General features: G+C 45.5%; 1 protein-coding gene across 1 annotated transcript in view; it reads right to left on the bottom strand.

Moving 5' to 3' along the window:
• Positions 1–14,873, bottom strand: part of ACKR3 (atypical chemokine receptor 3) — a 39,232-nt gene extending 24,359 nt beyond the window's left edge. Inside the window, exon 1 of the mRNA XM_026087814.1 lies at positions 14,852–14,873. The gene's annotated coding sequence lies outside the window, so the exon portion shown is untranslated. The remainder of the gene's footprint in view (positions 1–14,851) is intronic.
• Between the last annotated feature and the right edge of the window lie 6,096 nt (positions 14,874–20,969).

The raw sequence follows: 20,969 nt of genomic DNA, 5'->3' as shown, positions 1-20,969 counted from the left end.
GTTTTGGAGCAAGAAACTCTGAGGCAACGGAGGCTTTTCAGCCCTTGCGTACATTCAGTCATCCATCTCTTCTCTGAGTTACACCTGAAACTCCACACTCGGGACAGTTGCTTTTGTCATCCGTTAGAAACTGATGCCACCAGTTCACATGAAACAGCCCATCAGGTACTTATCAGAAAGAGGGTAAAACAACACTACCGGGAGTCAAAACATGGCTCTGCTGAAGATAATACAAGTTAAGTTTATCTGAGCAGACCAAGGTTAGACTGGACAAAAACACTCCTATCAGCAACTGTAAAGCTGTAGAGTTTTAAAATACAATTGATCACACCCCTGGAGAACGGCATTCTCTGAGAAAAGGAATTTCTCAYCCAGCCTTGCACAGAGGCAAAAGCAGAGCCTTGGTCTGCTTCCCTGGCTGAGGGTCCCAACAGTAGTGGTTGCACTTGGCAGAGATGATCCTCTCTACAGAGGAGCCCTTCTTCCTCTCACGGGGGCGACAGCACCACTGGGTCTTTCACCCGAACCTCATTGATAGTGTATTAGGGAATGCGAACACTGATGTTAACTGTTCCTAGCAGATTTGGCTCCCACCTGCCAAGATTTCTACCAAGTCACAACCGGAGCCAACTTCTGAGCATGCATCACAGCTCCACGAAGCAGCAAGGAGAGATTCCAGGGAGGACCCCAGGAAGAGGATTCAGGAAGCCAAATTACCGTGCTCATACCTCTGCAGGAGCTTCAATCGCATACGGTTGCCACATAGGTTCAGAGAAACTTTAGACTTATCATTAGCACTTTTCTCTTCTCTTCCCTGCAGATGATTCAAGGGCTTTCACGGGAGCCTGGTGCATGTGTCAATACCATCTGTAAGGACCCTCATTTTGGGGTATTAACAAATGTTTAACTGAACAACTGAAAAAACATGTGAAGAAATAAATTACCAAGAATCTCACGTGATCATGCAATCCCATGATGCACTTAAGATATATACAAGAATAATTTACAATTGTATTATAAAATTGCTTGTACCTTTAAAGTAATACTCACGCTGCAGAGAAATGCATAAATCAGCACTGCAGAGGTCTTTCAAAACTGCCGTTACTTAGGGTTTATGAGTGGGCTATGATATTCAACTTTAATGTGTGTGGGGGGATGTACGCCTACAAACCAGACACGTTCTTCCATTCCGTGGTCTTTCGGCTGTCAAATCAAATACAGAAATAGCTTCAAAAAGGGTTTAGAAGATGGAGGCGCACCCCAAGAACCTGAGAAATTATACCTGCTCCTATGGACACAAAGGCATCTGAACTACTGAGGAGCAGAAAAGCTTTAACACATGCAAGGTTATAGCTTGTGATGACACGGAGCTATTGGCAGCTGCCCAACTCATTATGCCCAGTCATCCTTTGAAGGCTATCGTTCTGTGAAACAGAAATCAATACCCCACACAGCTACATGTTGAGCCGGGGGGTCGTGACACTATATTACTGACAAAGTGAAGAATGAAGGGATATGTCGGCAGCCCCAGGTGCAGCCAATTTCCCCTCGGCATAGGATCACGTAGAGGTAGGAAGTGCCGTGCTGGTTGATCCTAGAACCCAAAGTGAAGGAGGGGAGCTAGTAACACAATACAGCGCTTTTTACCTCTAGGTTACTGGTTCAGATCTGGCTAGCATCACAAAATGCTCCGGGAGGCTGAATTACGGTCCCTCCAGGCTAGCACGAAGGCAAATCAATGGAGTGGCCGATGCTGCGATGGATATTTTACATTAGCCCTGCACGGCCAAGCTGACAACATCGGCCCAGCGTCACACCRATGCCTTCCACAAGCCCTGCCTCCGCTTTAAAACACCGATAACTTGATACTACAGGGCATTTCTTTATCGTGAGAATGTTACAAAGTAGAGGCAAGTTGCAAAGAAAATGCACCTTTAAGTGAACCGTTTCAATACGGAGCGACCCAAAGAATCTGTGTTAGTAATGGATGAAAAAAAATTTAACCACATGTGGCAGTATCACGATTACTAAATTCTTTGGAGCTCTTTGTTGCCCTATCAAGACACTATAGTGTCCTGCTGGGCTCAAACCACTCAATTCTGGAGGCAGGCTCCAACTGCTTCTCCTTGCTGTCCAAGAAATTATCACAGAGGACTTCACGCAATTAGGCCTCAAAAATAGGGATGTCAGTCTTCCAGAGGAACTAAGCCTGTTTCATAAAAGATACTTCAGCCTTTGCCTTCGCTGCAAAAGGAAGGTGTTTTTCACCCTGAGGATCTGTATGAAAGACAGACACTAGTCAAAACACAGCAAGCCACTGCAGTTTTTACCTCTTTGTAACTTGTCGAGGTGAATGTCAGCGGAAAATCTCAGAGGTGATAAGGCACAGAGGTGGCCATCYAAACCTTGGTAATAAATAAATAAATAAAAATCCCACCCCAGTGTTTTTAGTAAAGACAAACCTGGTCTCTCTCAACGACAGGACTCCATTCAGAAATCAGCAGTAGAAGCATAATAACCTGCAAAAAGCCAGCAGTCTCACACCTCACAATTTCTCCCTGCGGACCTCTTTCAGAATCTGCAGCCTTTTACAACCTGGCTGAGCACTACCCATCTCAGGGATGTCTTACCTTTCACAGGCACCRTTTGCATTTTCTCTTAGCTGGCCTGGTGAAAGACGTTTTAAGGATATATTTCTCACAAACCACGGGTAGCTCTAACGTCTTTGGGAATTTGAGGTGCACTTTGTAAACTACTGATCTCTCACGCAAGGAATAACAGGGGGAGGATGTACCGGGATAATATTTGTATTGAATGTACGTTGTTCAAGAGCGTACTTAAAAAACAGCTGTGTAAGCAAACTGAATAAGGAGAAGTATCTCTGGCGAAACCCAGCTTTGCAGCATGCAGGCTGGAGGTCAACGCAAGAACAAGGTGTATCGGGAAAGAGGGAAATTCAAGGCTCTGGATTGCACTCTTGCTTTCTTCCGCTCCTTCCATTTCTGAACCTCTCTCACCTAGGCGATCTCTCAGCTTAGCATCCTCCAGAATGAACACTRGGAGCCCCCAAAATAAAAAGGCTGTAATGACTCAACCTGGATATAAAATCGACCTACCTGGATATAAATTAGCACCCCAGCAAGACATACCGTCTGAATCTACATGCTTCCATTTGAGCAGCCACGTCTCATTCAGCCAGGGTCAAAATGACAAAGCTGAGAAAATTAGGGAGAGGAGATGCGAGTTCTCACTTCAGCACTTCCTTCAACATCTTCCTCCAAAGAGCCTAAGGCTTTTTACCTTGCCAAAACGTATATTAAGACAACAGAACTCTGCATTCACTCCAGACATGAAAAGCAGCAATAAATGGACAGAGGAAGTAGAATTAAGGTTTTCTAGAGGAATCGGCCTCATAAAGCTTTCAAAAGCTGCAGTTGACATATCCTTTGGATAGATCTAAGCCATTTTTAAAAACRACCCAGAGGGCAAATAGTTCCATTTAGACAAAAAAACCTACACGTTGCATTTTGGACAGGCTAGAATCCCTGAGCACATATTTCACAGCCAATTTATGAGTGCGAAACGGCTATTCACCTAGAGTATCCATCACACCTCCAACTGTCCAGGCATCCCGGAAAATGGGGCCTAATTCCTCCTTTTTGTTCCTTGACGTGGTATTTATTCTGAATTGAAAACACAGTAGCAGCCAGGGAAAATAGATGTGCACAGCCCCTCAAGGCCAGTTATGAGTTTATTTCTTTCACTTCTCTGCCTTTGCCCAGTTTCTCAAGGTAACTGTTCTCTCCACTCTCTGAAGACATCCACCACCTTTTCTTCGTCTTTCCCCAGATACCAAGTGCTTCCTTGCATTACAACCCTGTGCTCAGCCTTCTGCCTGCTCCATTTTTAAATCCCTCTTTAAAACTCATTTTGGTCAGGGTGCTTACAAGCAACTCCCACTGGTGGATTTGGAGAATCCCTCTTGCCACTTCCCTCCCGTTTCCTGGGACATCTCTCAGTAGCTTGGAGCAAGGACCTTCTTGCACGGCTAGAAAAACACCATGGGCGACTAGCACGTTCTCACAGGATTCCTGCCCAGAGAAAAGTTAGAGGAGTTTTGTTTCAGTAACTTTTACTGCTTTTTTCTCTATAGCAGCATGTAACTCATGCTTCAGGCAGTAGCAAAAGAAAGGCAAATATACAGCAGTGCGAACAATAAATCACTCTGTAAGGAGAGAGTTTGGGGTTGGCCTGTCTGCATACAAGATCAACGCAGGCTGCCTTTGCGACAGAATAAGGATTTAGCCCCTCTACCCTCCCAGAAAAGATCCAAAACAGTTCTTATTAATCAGGTTGTTTTGATGCTGAAGCTTAAGAAGTTTAGACTGAACCTACAGCTCAAGCAAACCTCAGTGAAGTCATGGGAGGAAGCTGCGGCAGGACTGGGCCTGAGTCAGGATCAGAGCAGTTAATCCAATTCTGAGTCATGGAAACCAACTCCTCATTGCTATTATAGTTACACCAACACAGTCCAACTGATGCAACTAGAGCTACTCTTGACTTGCAAAGACTTAATTGAAGAGAATAAGAGTCACCGACAGACGAATGTCTCTTAACTTTAATGACAGCAGGGTTTCGCTACAAAGCTTTTATCCAAAACATTCCCTAAATATCTTCACTCAGCAAAACAGCACTGAAAATTTTGTACTTTATTTTTAGTTTCTARTTCTGTCTCTGAATAACGGAGACACCATGAAATAAAGGTAGTCCTGCACATCTGTTTCTTCTCTAATTCAGGGTTCAGTGGAAAGCAGAGAAACAACTAAAATCAAAAATTTACAGATAAAAACCGCATTTAGCTTTATGCAGGAGCAAAGGTGTTCAGTACTGGACAACTATTTGGGCTCTGACTGTGGCTGGTCCAGAAAATATTATCTGCAAAATTCTCCTTTTATTCTTTTTGGTCAGGATGTGAAATGYCAATGATTTAGAGCATACTGACATTTGAAAAATCTCCATCCTTCCTGGCCACACCAACAAATGGAAATTGTCAGAAGATAGGAAATAAAATGAGAAACTGATTCTTGGCTGAACTACGATTTGCAGTTAAGTTTTAGATTTCCCTTAACTTCCAGAGGTTCATTACACAGCTTTCATTTGATGAAATCAATTATATGGTACACTGCAGATAAGTTAGCGAATTAGCTTTGCTTATGCTAATGTCTATCACTTCTGGGTGGCTTTTGCTTAGCAGAGAAGATGGGAAGAAGGTATGGTATTTAATGTTGTTGGGTTTTTTTGTTTTTGTGGTTTTGTTTTTTTTTAAGGCAGGAATGTGCCTGACTATGCCAGGACAAATTCCATTCCTCATCACTATCACCCGGATCTGGATAGCAATCCCAACACAGTCTGCAAATGTGCTCAGCTCCCATTTTATTTCTCCAAAGCCCACAAGTGCAAAGAAGCTTTTTTTCCATTGACAATTTGAACACTAATTGTGGGGAAGAGGGGAGATGTCAACATTTGCTAGAGCTTTCGGTTATTTTCGGAAACCTGGGAGAACAGTTCCCCCAAAATCTTTTTGGGGCATGATTTTGCAAAGTGTGAGGTACTTGAGTCCTGATCCAGCAAAGCGTATGCATGCGTTTAACCTCAAGTGGCTGCCTAATCCCACAGAAGCAAACGCAACGCTTGGTAGGGTGACGGCCACCACATATACCGCATGGCAGGATCATATCCTTGGTGACTCAGTAAGCCCRTAAAACACTAAATCCATGTGCAGCGGTCTATGCTCAACTGGCTGGAACTGATACTCAGAAATCTTTCCAAACAAAAGGAAATTACTTGGGAGTGTCTTATTGTAAATCAAGTTTCTGGAAACTCCCTGCACCACTTGAAAAAGCAATACATTTCCAGAAAAAGAAAAACAAATGAGCAAAGTCAAAACTAAGGTTTTGTTTGTTTTAGCAAAAGAATCAACCCCCAGGAGTGAAATTTTATACTGCGCCTCTAACAGGCTGGATTCCTGTCCTCACCTTCCTCCTAGACTTCTCCCTCCATCAAGGCTGGTCTCTGGCTGTCTCTGGAGAATCCTCCTCTAGCCACTTAAAAAGCTTTTTGTGCCACTTTATGGCACCAGCCTTTTATGTGGTCTGAAAGTTAGACCAATGTTTAGATCCTTACCTGCTGGATCTGAGCTCAGGCTGCTAAGCTTTAAGTCTCCAATATGATCACAGAACCTAAACGTACTGCAAAGAGATTTGGACGCATAAGAACTTACTTTTTCATAAATGGAGATTTATTAAATTTTAGCCTCAGCATCAGATTTCTGCTGTACCTGAAGCAAACACCACCCATTAATGAGAGAAACATGGGTATTTTTCATAAAAATTAACACACAAAACATTTGAAAGCTACATCCTTTAGCTTCCTAAGCCTAATAAATTCAATTTTCACACATGAAAACGCATCAAACTGCAAAAAAAGACTGCTCCAGAGCTATGCAATCATTTTCTCCAGCTTCACAGAAATGATGCTGGGCTCAGACTTCACAAACCGTTGAAGTGAGACACATCAGGGAAGTTCCTACAGCTTGGCACTGTGTTATTGTGGTCACCGGCTTTGGGTTGGCTCAGAGCGTGGGCCAAGCAAGCCCACGTCTCCCCACAGCATACTGCTGGGACGTACATTAAGTGGATGAACTAGGGTGACCAAGCGGGGTGTAGAAAGCAACAGTGAGAAGAGGGGGTCGGGTGGGAGGAATTTTAAAAGAAAAAATGTCGAAGCTTTGGCACGGCGTTCCCAACTGATATCAAATAGTAGCACCAGCCGGTTGCTAGCGGATGTGCTCCATATGAAAATGAGAGGCCTGGTTTCTGTAATTCACAGCAAGAATGAACGGACTAAACCTCGCAAATGCAATGACTGTATGAAGTTGTCTTCAGAGAAAGAACTTGTAAGGCAAGATGGCTTTTATTTCAACACTTAGGCTACGGACACCTGCTTATCCCCAGCAGGTTCTGAACTAGCCGAGATAGGGACAGGAATTCGGCAGAGACCGGTGCCAAAGGTCTGTTACCACGGCCAGGCCCGGCGCCAGCCGACAGAGAATGGGTGATCGCACTGCTCCGAGAAGCTAGCGTGACAGCAGAAAGGAATTCAAACCACAATGGTTTGCAATCCATTTGCATCCATTTGCAAGTATTTCAGCCTCACCTTACCCAACGTCAAAGTTACTTTTTCCGTTTCACCTTCCTAGACTTCCCGACCATCTTCTTTGCACCTATAGCACTTCTCACATGGTTCTTCTCCCTGACCTTTCTGCTGTCCTGTTCCCCCACTGAAATGGCTCTTTTCTTTGCCTGTATTTACTAATGTGGCCTGTGAAAATTCAGTCTCAGTCAACTCTCCCTGACCTACGTTCAGGCTGTATCATACAAAACTTCCTCATGTTAACCAGACACATTAGATATGCTTGAGTTAGCAAGGAAATGAAAACAGGCCACAGGAAAGAAGTAGGTTGGAGGAAAAGAAGGAATTGTAATTCTAAGCAATCACGTCAAGTCAGAGCCAGTCATGTCATGTTATCCATGTTTGAAGGTCCATTCTGTCAAAATAGCATCTCTGTAGCAAAGGAAGAATCTTGCACACCGTCCTGCAGTGTTTTGTTATGTTACGCTTATTCTTGGCATAGGCAGACTGTGGCTACATGCCACATAATTCCACAATCCTACTGCTTATTTTGCACAAGCAGAGCCTAGAAAACCTGGCTTGCAGATATGACAGAGAGTTTGTGAAGGCTGGCACCTCTTCTGACAGCAGCAGATGGACCCTACCCCTCCCAACCTTAGAAGAGCAGCAAACTCCCTGCCTTGCAACACAGCTTACAGACCGGTATGGCCCCTTCCCGTTATCCCTCCTCATCCCATGAAAGGAGCAGCCTGGCCCCATCCCAAGCCCCTATCCTTGGCATAAGAAAATTCCCACCCTGAACCATGAAGCTAATTTTGTGTCACACCTCTTGACTCTAGGGAGGGAAACCTGCAAATGTAAATCTCTGCAGAATTAGGGCCGCAGCCATCCATTCAGTCAACATGTCCTGAGAAGATCAAGGGGCACTCTGAAAAAACACATCAAACTCCTGTTGACCACTGAAGGCTCAAATCCTGTTAAATCAATGCTTAGACTTAGCCTGGCAGCACTTTTTCTAACAGACTTCCAAGGACAGTAACAACACAGCAATTGTGTACAACCAAATCCTGACATCCAGCACAAATTTCTTTATTTAGTGGATTATTCAGTGAACAGTGGATTATTAAAGTCTGCGCTGAAAGTCTGAAGCTAGAATCTAGCCAAAATTCACATTAGCCAGTCACAAACTACAAACAGGTCACTTTGATTTACGTCAAGGTTGAACTTGGTTCAACATCTTTATTGCACCCCACAAAAAGGGTACGATATTTGGATTTCTCATTTGTGGTTTGAATAACTTACAGTCCATCAGAAAGTGATTGGTATTGTCAGGGGAAGCTTCCAAAAATGCTTTACAGAGCTTTCATGCAGGTCTGGGAAAGGAGTTTGGATAGGAATTCACGAGTTTTGTTCTGTATCAAGACTTTCCAATTTCTTTAAAAAGTCATGAAAATTCCAGCAAAAAAACTGTTTCTGAAACAAGCTTGTTTTCCCTAATGCTAGTTCTAATGCAAACACAAGGAAAGATTCCAGCACTAATATGAGCAACTCTTTTACCCACCTCATAAAAATGGCTGAAAGTCAGAAATTAAGTCCATTTTATTCCTCTTCAAAGATCGCCTCAGCCCCTTTTTGTGCTCGAGGATCTCAGGGGACCGTGCAGAGGTGAAGACAGCACTGATAACCCCATTTTAAGGTTGAGTAAATTGAGGTATTGAGCAGTTTCTGTGACTTACCCAAGCAGAACCATAATTTTAATTCATTTGCATGTGAAATACTGTGTCCCAAATTAACCTAGCCAGTTGAAAATATGACTCATTAAAAATGGAAGCTCTGTGGGGGGTCTAACTGTCATTTAATATATATATTTATATTTCCTAGCTCAAGGGAGTATAAAACTAGTTCTAACACTCATTATGCCCATTTCATTAATGTATTTTTAATATTGTGATGTAGTTTGGTATTTTTCCGTTGTTAATGTCCCTAATAGCCCATCTTCTCTGTATAGTGAGGATGCGCCCCTTCAGCAGAACAGGAGCTGCAGGAGTGAAAACCACGACTGATGGAACGAGGATCCTGAACATGGAGGTTTGGGCTACTGCAGTGACTCAGCCGTGACCTGGAATCAGTCTTTGCTCTTGGTAACTTAGAGACCTTCTAGCAGTTGGTCTTAAGCTTTTCATACCTAATCACCTTGCTGTACTGTAGTCTTTAACATAATATGGAAAGAAACAAACCAAAGCAACTATCTCCAAAATAGTCCCACAGATTATGGCCTTGGGAGAAGACATTCAAGAAACATTAAAGGTCAGGTTTAAATCCACAAGAATCATGAAATGCATAGTTACAAATGAAACTACCTCCTTAACACACTGGACCGAATTCAACCCTGCTACAAACCAACAGGCAGATGAACGTGGTYCAGCAACAGCTAAGAATTCCAGTCAGTATTATAATGAAAGCTTGTCCAAGGTTTGAACCCAGGAACAATTAACCTTGACAACCTTGACAGATTCAGGTTTTAAAGAACAGTTTCCTGGATTTCATGCTTTCATGAGGCTTTGATTATTATTTTAATGCAGTTGTTTGTGGTTTAACTTCCCCCTTTTTTTTTTTCATATGGTCACATTGAAAAGATAAAAGTCTATGGGCTTGCGGCAAGAGTCAAAGGAAGGCCAAAGTCCAACCTACCTCCAAGCCTATCGCACTTCTCTGACACGCTTCCAGAGAAAGGGGAAGTCAAATAGACTCTGCAGATAGTTTAGGGCTGACTTGTCTCAGACTTTTTGGAAAGGGGAGAACAACTCATTAGGCTAAAAGAAGAGCCAAAAGTGGTTATAAAAGCACTCTTTTAGGCAACTAAAATAAGAGAAGCCAACAGATTTTTACGTACTTCCCAGCAGCAAGTCTACAGTCACCCATATAACACTGCCAATAGCCCTCCATGCTTGGCAAGGTTCCCATTCAACCATCTGGAGCTCATCCATCAAGGTGCAACTTTGAGGAGGAAGGCTGAGAGCCTGGCAAAGGTGTTCAAATAGCAGCTGGGAAGACAGAGCCTTGGCTCCCAAGCTCCAGCACAGTTTCACTTGACAGCAGCTGAGGGTTCATCTCTTCTACAGCAACTGCAGATGGTGCAGGTAATCCCAAATTAACTTTAAACTAACTAGCACAGTTGCCACTGAGAGTGGCAGAGCACAGCATGTGTGTTGAAACCCTCCCAAGAGGCTAAGCAGGTAGCTGAGCCGTTAGCCCAGGAGGCTGCACTTTTATTGATACCAAGGCTAGTTAAGCCAGTTCATCTCATGTCTCCATGAATCACAAAGCCATTGTAATTCCTGCATCTTAGAGGAATCCTGAATCACTTCTGTTCTCATCAGCTGACATTTTGATCTTGCTGATGTCTTCAGCAGAAATCCACCTGACTGAGGGCCAGGATTTTTTTCTGCACCTCAGACTCTCCTTTGAAGGCAAGCAGTGATATTCACCCTCCTTGAGGGCCGTTAATGAGAACATGCTCTTTAGTTACCAGGTAGAAGTACAGCTCTGAAGCTTCTACCAGAGTTGTTCCAGACAATGCAGCCATGGGTGGTCTTTAAATAAGAGGAAAGAAATCAAAGACAGGGAGTGACCTGGTCAAATCAGCCAGGGAAGAAGATGTAGGGGGGAGGTGGGAGAGAGCAAGTGCACTGCAAGTGTTTCAGTTTTCTTCCCATGTCCATTGGACAGCAAACTAGCAGTGGCGGAAGAGTTCACAAGTGCTCTCAATATTGCCAAAGATCACATCATAGGACTTGCATCTACACTGTCAGAAAATATGCCATCAGCATAAGGGAAAAGCAAGCTTCAATCTAACATAATGCATATCTATATTCTATATATAGCCTCTCCCAACACAACATACACGCACTTGTGTCCCCACGGCATTTTTTTGGCCACACTTACATTGCATTTGCACAGCATTCACTGGAATCAATCATTAGGTCATATGTGTAGGTAGGCTTTCCCTCTTTTATCCTAAAGCTAAATTGGTGGGCACCTTGCTGGAGATGAAGGGAATGGGGGGGAAAACAACAGGGGAATAGGGAAAGGACAGATTCTTTGCCATGAAGCCACTACTACTGCACATAACAGTATTAAATTCTAAATACTGTTTCGCATTCAGTGTCTTGGTCCTTCCAGAGCCTCTTGACCAGAATGGCTCCTCAAGACATTTTCCTGTATATTTAGGTATTTTAGTCCTTGCTGGCACGCTGTAGACACTCTTAGTTCTCTCCTTAAAAATCTCACACCTTTCTGGCCTCATACCAGGAGCCACTGCTTACGTGTTGATGAAAATATTAGGCCAGGCCTGGAAAGCACTCTTTCCGTGGGCTGTACAGAGCACAGGGCTGCAACGTGGGTTTTCAAGCATGCAGCTTTCACTGAGGCGGACTGATCACCAGCCAAAGTTAAAGCAAAGCCCGGTCTCTATCATTCCTACCAGGATCTGCTACCACGGTTTAAATCACCTGTGATAGGTGATGGAGGGTGGTGGTGAGGAGGACAAGACCCAGGGAAGCACCCAGCTGAGCTCTGCAGAGATGATGTATCTACAAACAGAATTCACTCCCCCCCCAGTCCAAAAGAGCACCAGTATCACAGCTGAATCATGTCTTATCTCAGATTTTCAATCACTAAAATCACAGCACAGGGGCAAAGGGTATAGTAATAATTTTCAGTCTGTCCTGCCCCACATTTTTTGAACTACTCTTGAAAGCTACTGCAAGTGCTTTAGGGAGAAAAAAAAAAACATCCAGTAATGCAGAATGGCCATATTTTAATATTGTGTACATCATGGTCAGGCTCGTAGCAGATCACCAACCTTGGGCAAAACTCAGTTAGAGGGGAAAAAAATGTCAATAGCGGCACAGAAGCCTGCAAAAGGGGCATTACGCACCCAAAGAAAAAAGACACAGAACACTAACAAACTGACTTCACGCAGYTCCCAAGAAATAAATGAGCCATGGGCAAACTGGATTTTCATGAAGAAATTGGTCATAGCTTAGCGTAGACCTAAAGAAATAGCTTCTGGGACCAAATCAGGACTACTCAAGTATACAGCAGTTTGTGAAAACTTTTAAGTACTCAGACCTGCTGCTGGGCACAGAACGATTCAGACTCTGCCACATCCTTCTCCTTATGGCTTTAAGGTATCATCTGAGCACAGCATTTTTGTGCTGCCCGACATGTTCAGGTCCTCGACCTGGTAATGATATCACATCTGCTACTTATCAGAGAATGAGAAAGGCTCCCCTCCTTGCCTTCTCCCATATCCAGGCTGGGGTGAACCCAGCACATCCCCTCATGCAGAGCAACACGGTGTTGTGTCTGTGAGAGCTGAAAGCCGTCAGGCTATAGCTCAAACAAATCGGATCTAATCACCCTTATCAGAAGGGTGATAAAATCAGCAAAACTGAGAGGCTATGAAAACACAGGTGGGGTAGTCTTTGGCGATGGGCACAGAAAGCTGACACTTCTGAAGAGCTGTTTTCTTATACAGATTCCATCCTGTAGGGGACATCAGGCTATTACTGAAGATCAGGGTTTGTGCAGGTTCTCTGCCATTTTTTACAGAGCTAAAGACATGTTATTTCCCAAACTGCCTCTGGAAGAGAGTCAGACTAGACACAAAGAGGGCTATATTCCAGAATCCCCCGTGGCTTCTAAATTTTTGACAAAGTGGTCACAAAACCACTCTAACCCGCCAGCAACAGACGGCCTAACGCCACACTGGCCAGATTCTTACCGGGTACAACGGYGTCCAAACACAACACAGGGAGACAGACCCAGGCGCCGCAGAGGCCATAGAAGCCGCAGGCTTATTTTATTAGCACCTCTCCCCAGCCCCCGGCAGAACCCTTGCCTAGGCATGAGACTGGAGGCGAGGGTTTTCCGAGCCCTGCACCCTGCTTTACGGCACAACGCAGTCCTGGTCGCTCAGAGAAGCACGGCAACGCAGTAAACATCAATTCTACGTAGCAATGTCAGCAGTTAAACTGCTGACATAGACGTGTGCTACACAGAGCAGTGCTCTAGTTTTCCATTCTGCCGGGCTGCACGGGTGCAGACACACGTATCCCAAGGCTGGCCCTCCTCTGCCTGTTCAGCAGGCTTCGGATCCTGGATCAGCCAGCCGAAGGTCAGAGTACCCGAACAGGAACGGTCTGAGGCACGTTTTCTGCCTCGAGCTGCCCGTACTTTCTGAACCAGGGTTGTGATGAGCCTGTGATTTCTCTGGCTATAGTCAGCCTCAAAGGAAGCCACCTGGAATCCCTGGCCAGCAGAAGGAGAACTACTGCCCTTGTATGACTCACCTTCCCATTGCCAAGAAGCCTGGGAAACATTCGGGGGAACAGGATTTGAAGGATGAGTAGTATATTAGTACACAGACAGACAGTGAACTTCCTGAAACGCATCCGATAACTGTGTTAGTCACGATGGCTGCTGAGCCCTGACCTCTACTCCAGTGAGCRTGACGCAAAACAAAGCTCCACTTACTTAATTTTGACACTAGCAGTGAATGTCATACAGCAGTGGAAAAAGTAAGGGTTGAAAAAGACCTCAGGAGGTCATCTAGTCCATCTCTGCGCCTCACRGAAGAATCAACTCTATATTATTCCTGTCAAGCACATGTCTAACCTGTTCTGAAAGGCCTCTGATGATAAAAGCAACGTATTCTAGACCTTTGCTATTTATACCAAAATTTTGAGACTACTTGAAGAATGGAGGGCACAGAGGGGGACAGCTGCATAATAGCCAGACCACGCATTAGAGAAATGCTGCTGGATCTGCYGTGTATATCAGCACAAAACATAGCGACAGGACCACCAGCAATGGAAGAAAGGCATGAAAGTGGAGCGCTCCAACCTTTCTGGCCAGGACACCTGGCAAGGTCCTGACATTGGCAGAGCTGGCAGGGACCAACCCTCCTTTACTACGCAAAGCACAGGCACAAATCTCTACGCCCACTAGTTCCTGCAATTGCTGCCTCCCGCAGGAGCCAGCCTGGAGTTGTTCTCAGGGATAATAATTAAATAAATAGTGAAGCCGTGTTCTCAGCTGCACGGGAGAGGTCGTTTTAGCAGGATGAGGGCAATGACTGAACAGTCCGGACACATTTACAGAAGCGCGCATGCCTCTTAAAAGAAGAGTGGAAACGCTTTGCACAAAATCCCATTAGCAAATAACAGGATTTCTGGGAGCACCATCTGTGCACCACATTGAACGTTCGCCCCAGAGTGCAGACTAAAGCACATTACATGTGGAAAGCCAGACAAAAGAATATACAATAATACCACAGACACAAAGGCAGGGAGAGCACATGTAAGATRGGAAGGAAGCCAGAAGAGACATTTTTCCCCCCATCCTCACAATGCCCAAATCTCATTCCCTTCACGCCTTCCCACAACGAGTCCTGAGGCATCTTACATCCCTTCTCTGCCCACTGTAAGTCCCAGAGAGGGGGAAAAGTCTTGTCATGAATGAGAAATAGCTGGTAAACCAAAACCCTCCAGCGCAAGGTGACGCAGAGGTCTAATATGAAAGCTAGCTGGAAAACATTTCTTCTCCTCAGGTGTTTTTCAACAAGGTGTCTCATAATTTTAAGTCAACAGGTTACCTGAAAAAGACTCTGTCTCCTCCCTGAACTTCTTCAGCTCTGTTTCAACAGAAAGGGCCCTGGAGAAAGTCCAAGAGGAGCCACACACACAGGTAATTCTGGAACGAAGCAAGAGAGAATTAGGTTTGAGTGGGTTTGGGAGAGCAAAACAAACACAACTTTGCAAATCAGCAGCTCGAAGCAGCGACCGCCATCAACTTTCAAGCATCGCCTTTCCTTCGCACTTGCAAACRTCTCCCTCTTTGTCTGCCCTCCCAAGGGCTCTTCAACAACATGTTCCAAAACAGCTACTACAGCAATTATACTCAATTAATTGATTTGCATATCCCCAAAGCCCCATCATTAGTGCAACACAGCCAAGCRTGTTAGTGTTTAATAATATCAGTCAACAATTATTCGTAACATCCCGTTCTGGCAGACCTAAATATAGAGGCAAGCATTCACGCGAAAACAAAAAGGAGGAAAAAAAAAAAAAAAACAGCAGCTAAACAAAAGAATTAATTTAGAGCAAAATTAGGATTGTAGAAACAAGACAGACTAAAGACAAGGTCAGATGTGCTGCTCCCAGTTCACGCATGACTCTCCCAACCTGCCTACTCCCAGTTACTCAGCTAGCTGTAACTAACTAAAGTGGTTTTCCTCTTGCAGTAAATAGCCAGCAAGCCACAATGAGTATATACCCAGTGGAGTAGAAAAGACAAGAGACAACTTTCACAGCCTGTTGGCCCCGGTACAGAAAAGTACTTCAACAAAAGCTTGAGATGGTTTCCATTCAGGACAACACTTAGGCACATGCTGAAATTTAAGTACGTGCTTAAATCCAGATCCTCCTCAATCCAGGCCCTAATAAAAGAAAAAAGACTGCTAATGCACTAGAAGCTATGTTCCTCTCCCCCATCAAAACGGCCACGCGTTGCCTTCCCGACTGCACTGCCGTAATACAGCACACTGAGGCTGGGAATCCCAAACCTTGGCAAACTCTTCCCCAGGTGAGGAACCTGCTAAGGGCAGAAGATACGGCCGGGGGGGGATACAAGGCTGCAGAAATCAGACCCTCAGTGGACCATTGCATGAAACAGGTCACAAGGTTTCCAGTGACACAATGTCCCTGAAAGAGGATGGTCAAAGGTTTAAAAACACAGACATCACTCCTTCCACAGCTACGGACAAAAAATGGGCACAGTCTCCCACTTTCCGGGCAATTGCAGACCTGCTCAACGTTTTCCATCACGGCTTGTACCGGCAGGGATTTTGCAGGAGAGGGAAGGGGTGGGAGGGAACATGTACAATGTCCTTGGTTCCAATTTTCTAGTCATTTTTAGCAAGCCGCACCTCTTAGGGACCATATGCTCTTCACTAATCTCCAGATCCCAAGCCAAAGCTTAGAGCGTAAGCCCTTGAGGATAAAAGCTGCAGTTTTGTGCTGGAACTGGATAGTGCCTCACACAGATATCAGAGCCCAGAGGTACCATCTGAATGGAAATAACACAGAGTCAACGAGAAAACGAGTATCTCCAGGGAGCTTCGGATCAGGGCTGCTCTTCTTACCCAGGCAAAACTGCCACCAGCTCCTGCGGGAGCTCGAGGGCTAGGGCAGGGGCGACTGGGGAGCCCTGGCCCCACGAGTGCACCTGCAGGTCTAATACTATTTCTCATTCAAATTCTAATAGTACTAAATTCTAAATACTACTTCTCATTCAAACCCTGACAGGCTCCAAGTCCCAAACTGAAAGATGAACAGCGCGTTATCAGTGCATTTTAAGCAATGCAATACTAATATAATTGTCACTCCAGTTGGGCTGGTAAAAGTGCCGGCGTCTGGACACCTTAAAGCTACCATTAAACAGCTCGAAAAAACATTGGTGCAGCTCTGCGCCGCGTGGATACACCTCCTTGGAAGCCCCTTGTCAACAGCAGCGTGTGGAGAAGCGTTCCAGGTGCAAGAGATCTCCCTTCCTAGCACTGCTTAAGATTAAAATAAATCATTCCCACCGCAGTCCTGCAGCACCAGGGTGAATCAGGAAGCAGTCTGACGGCCTAACCAAAAAACACGTTCCATATGGTTTTTACTGCGGTCCCAGGCCTGCATCTGCCCAATCCGTATAGAAACATGCTATCACAAAGAGACCTGCTGTCAGCTCCTCTCCTTAGCAGCCTTTTGAAAGACAGAAATCCATTGTAGCAACATTGCCTCTTAGAGAAAGGTTAATTGCGTGCAATATTAAGTTTAGTGGGAAAAAAAAAAAAAGCAGAAATGCGTAGGGTTAAGCAAACACCAGAACGTTTTTCAAATTAGTCCCAACATTTGTTGGTTGCTTTTCCTACCTAATCCTCACAATCAGGCTCGTGGATTTGTGTTTCGCCATGTTAGACTCACAAACCCCGGGCTTTAATTGAAACCAGAACCTTGCTCGCAAGACGAGTGATTGAGCAAAGGAACCACGCTTAACCAAGCCGTGGTTCAAAAGAGCCTGAAACCCAAGTCACTGATATAAACCTGCCCCGTGTCACACACCGAGAGGGAGACGCGATCACCTCGGTCTGATCGCCCTTCGCCGTGGTGCAGCACTGAAAACTTGCACACCTGCCACTCACGTGGGTCTGGGACCCTCCTCTCCCCCAGCGCAGGACTCAGCCTGGTCCACCACTTTTCAACATACTACACGCAGTAGCACACGGTACCAAGAGGAGGTTTTGCAAGAGCCCAGCATCGGATTACCAAATCTCCCCGCAGCTGGAGCCGGAGTCTCGAGAGAGCTCCGCTTCCCTCCTCTAGGCAGCCAAATTTCAAACACTGGCTGAGCACACAGCGACCGAGCACGACCACCACCACGTTTCCACAGACGTTGTGCACAGAAATGCAACAGTATTGCTTTAAATAATATCCGAGCCCTCTAGTGGTGCCTGCTCTGTTCGGTGTTTCAGACACCATTCAAAAAGCGGCAACACGTGCATATTTCAATTTTGGGTGGTTTTGTGTATTTAGGAACCTTTTTACCTGGGATCCAGCTCTTCTTGTGGGGTTCCTTCATGTTTGCATTCCTTCAGTGAGAGCGTCTACTCTACTGGCCTGGCCAGGAGATCTGAAGAACTATCAGGTCTGAAGAATTCAGGACCCAAATGATTGAAAATAGAAGCTGATGATTCAACATATGAATTGGTATGAACGGCTTTATTAAAAGCATGATTTTTTTTGTTTAATTGTTGCATGAATCAGGCAAATTTTAAGTGTTCGTTTCCTTGATTTTAAGTACCGGGAACAGTTTGGGGAAGGTAGGAACACTGTCATCATATTATCACGGCGGGTGGTCTTCAAATAATGATCTTGTTTCAAGGAATTCGCATGTGGGCCAGGAACTGCAGTGTTTTTCTGGGGACCATCATCAAAAAAATGCAGATAGTACAGAGCATGATAGCTTTCCATATGCTAAAGCACACGCTGATGAAGCAAAGAGAACTCATCTTGCCCTAAAACAGCCGCCAGGCAAAACGGATGACTTCAGCTCCTCCGCTGGTATAAACTGGTAGACTTCCAGAGGAACCAAAGGCAAAGAGTTAGTTTACACCACTGGAGGAGCTGGCCACAGCCTTGCTGCAAGTCACTGCTCTTCACCGAGCTGACCGTCCGTCCTGCTCTAAGAATCCCTTTTGCTTATTGGGGAAATTAAGCCAGGAGGGGTTCAATAGCCTCTTCCCATTTTAGCAGGTCAAGCCAGACTGCCAGCAGGGTAGTGACATCTTCAGCTTTCCCCACTCACTGCATTGCAAACATCCAACGGAGGCCCAGGCTGTGGCTCCAACACCACTTCTCTCGGCGGCAAAGCCATCCTAAGCTTCCTTAATCTGCCTCCAGTTCATCTCAAGGTCTCGCAAACAGTTTTGCCAGCACAACTGCGGGGCAGCGTAAGGTCCGGAAATAGCAGAGGACGGCGGGAAGGAAGGAACTGGCCGTCAAGACAAATGTCCCTCAAACCATGGCCTTCATCCAAGACCACGGGGAAGGAGCGACTGTGCCCGTGCACCTCACACCCTGGCACAGAGATGCATTTCCCAGCACCCATTTCCCTCTGCTTTGGCTCCGTCTATACTGCAGCTGCACTAGAGCTCACTTCCAACGCTGCAAATCGCACCAGCTGAAATCCCTTGAAGAGAAGCATGCCCAGCTTTCCAGCTCGGCGCCCAGGGCTCGCGTTAAGAGCAGCCACCGGCTACTGCCTGCAGACTAAACAAAGCCTTTTCCACGGCCCGCAGTCTGCATCCCTAATCGGAGAGTCATACGACGTGAAATCTGCTATTCTCATTTCTTTCATTCCCCCCCCCGCCTCAATCAGGCCTGATTCGGGGAGCTATGTTGTGCCTTAACAGTAGGAAGGAATAAAATGCAACGTCTCATTAGCAGCATTCTAAACAGAAAAAGAACTAAGGTTTTAAAGCCCCCTTGCCTCTTGTTGGCCTTCTAACTTCCTACGCTGCCTGTAACCACACAAAAACCCGCTGGTAGGTGTGCCCAAGCAATGAACTGCAGAAAGCACGAACAGGAAGCAAGGCAAGCTGCAATTATAGCGAACCACTTCAAAAAGCCTTCAGTTTTGCTCAGAATCTCTTGAAAGGAGCCTTGCCACTCACAGACCTTCACTCTTCATCTTTTACCAATTAAAAAAAAAAAAAAACTCGCTAGTCTGACTTTCCGCGTTTTTCTCGGGTAAAAAGAGGGTTTCTGGAACCTAGGGTCTAAAAGCACAACACATAGGAAATGTAAACACTTTCTTAGAACAATTTTCGTTTCTTTGTAAAAGTACCTGGCAGCTTTCACTGCCTCCTGAGAGTGACTGACAGATTTTAGGGGGAAAAAACTAGGACAGCAGTGGCCACGCTACAATCTTGCTGCCTAATGAAGAGGAAATAAAAAAACAAGGCTTAAAATGCACAACGCTGAAGACCTGAAGAAGGTATTTACCCTCTACCTGGGGTAAACATTTCCTACCTGCTGTAATTACTGTGAAAGGTTATCAGGGACATCTCCACATGCAAGCAAGAAAAAATAATGTAAGCGTTTCATGCGGTTAGTGCAGCTTTTTTAGTCAATACAGCAAAGCACTGACATTGTACCATACCAGATGATATCAGCAAACAGGCTCTTTTCGCAGAAAGGACACGCATAAGAACACTGAGGATATAATGCACGTTCCAATATCTCGCTATCTCGTTTTTACATAGCCATTAAAATAAGTTCAAACAAACGAAAACACTCGATAAAAGGGAAAGAATGCGTATGCAAGACTTCACAGCGACAGAGCGAAGTAATGCTCTGAAGGGAGTATAAAAGAGTTCAGGTCACAAATCTGATTGGATTTAAGAGCCAAATTCCTCTGGGGTGCTGACCGCCGAGCTGCGGCCGTTGCAGAGGTTATCGCTTCCCGCCGCCAGCGCCCAAGCGGAGGGGTCGGGCCGGCGAGGATACCTGCGCCTCCGTGTGCTGCGGCGGAGGTCGGTTCACGCGAGCTTAGCGCGCCGCAAGCTGCGGCGGCTGCCCCAGCCCACAGCGCCGATTAGGCGGTTCCCTCCTCCGGCAGCGCGGCGGTAACGTATGGAACTGCTTTGGATATTCACCTGCCAAACAGCCTGAGCTGGCAGATTCCTCCGTGAATCCCAGGTGCAAGATTATCTTTAGTTCCTCCGTTATAAGCTGCACGCGTATCTGTCGTTCACGCGGTAGGAGAGAGAGTGATTGCACTGCGCAGCAGCCAGCTCTCCTCTGGAAGAGGGACTGTCTCGAATCTAAAGAGCAAAACAGGACGACGGAGCAAAATTAGTTTCAGGCTCCGCAGGCCTCATCCAAAGCCTAATGAAGACAGAGGGAGTGTTTCCTTCGGCTGCAGCTTTGCGGAAGCCTCAATAGCAAGGAGAACATTAAAATGCCAAGGGCAGAGTGACGGCTGAGAGCTCTCATATCTCAAACAACAAGACGACCTGCAGATTCAAACCCAGTCATCAAATCAACCCTTTGGCCTTCTGCACCACATTAAGTTACGTGCGGCTTGCTCTGCTGTCCAAAGGCAGCGTGCGCTGTGCATGCACATATGTCGGCACGCACACAAACACACTGCTCTGCAGTTTT

This window comes from Apteryx rowi, unplaced genomic scaffold (genome assembly GCF_003343035.1).
Source record: "Apteryx rowi isolate R43461 unplaced genomic scaffold, aptRow1 scaffold_12, whole genome shotgun sequence".
Taxonomy (NCBI): domain Eukaryota; kingdom Metazoa; phylum Chordata; class Aves; order Apterygiformes; family Apterygidae; genus Apteryx; species Apteryx rowi.
The sequence above is the reverse complement of the archived record's forward strand: the minus strand, read 5'-3'. Positions and strand labels throughout refer to the sequence as shown.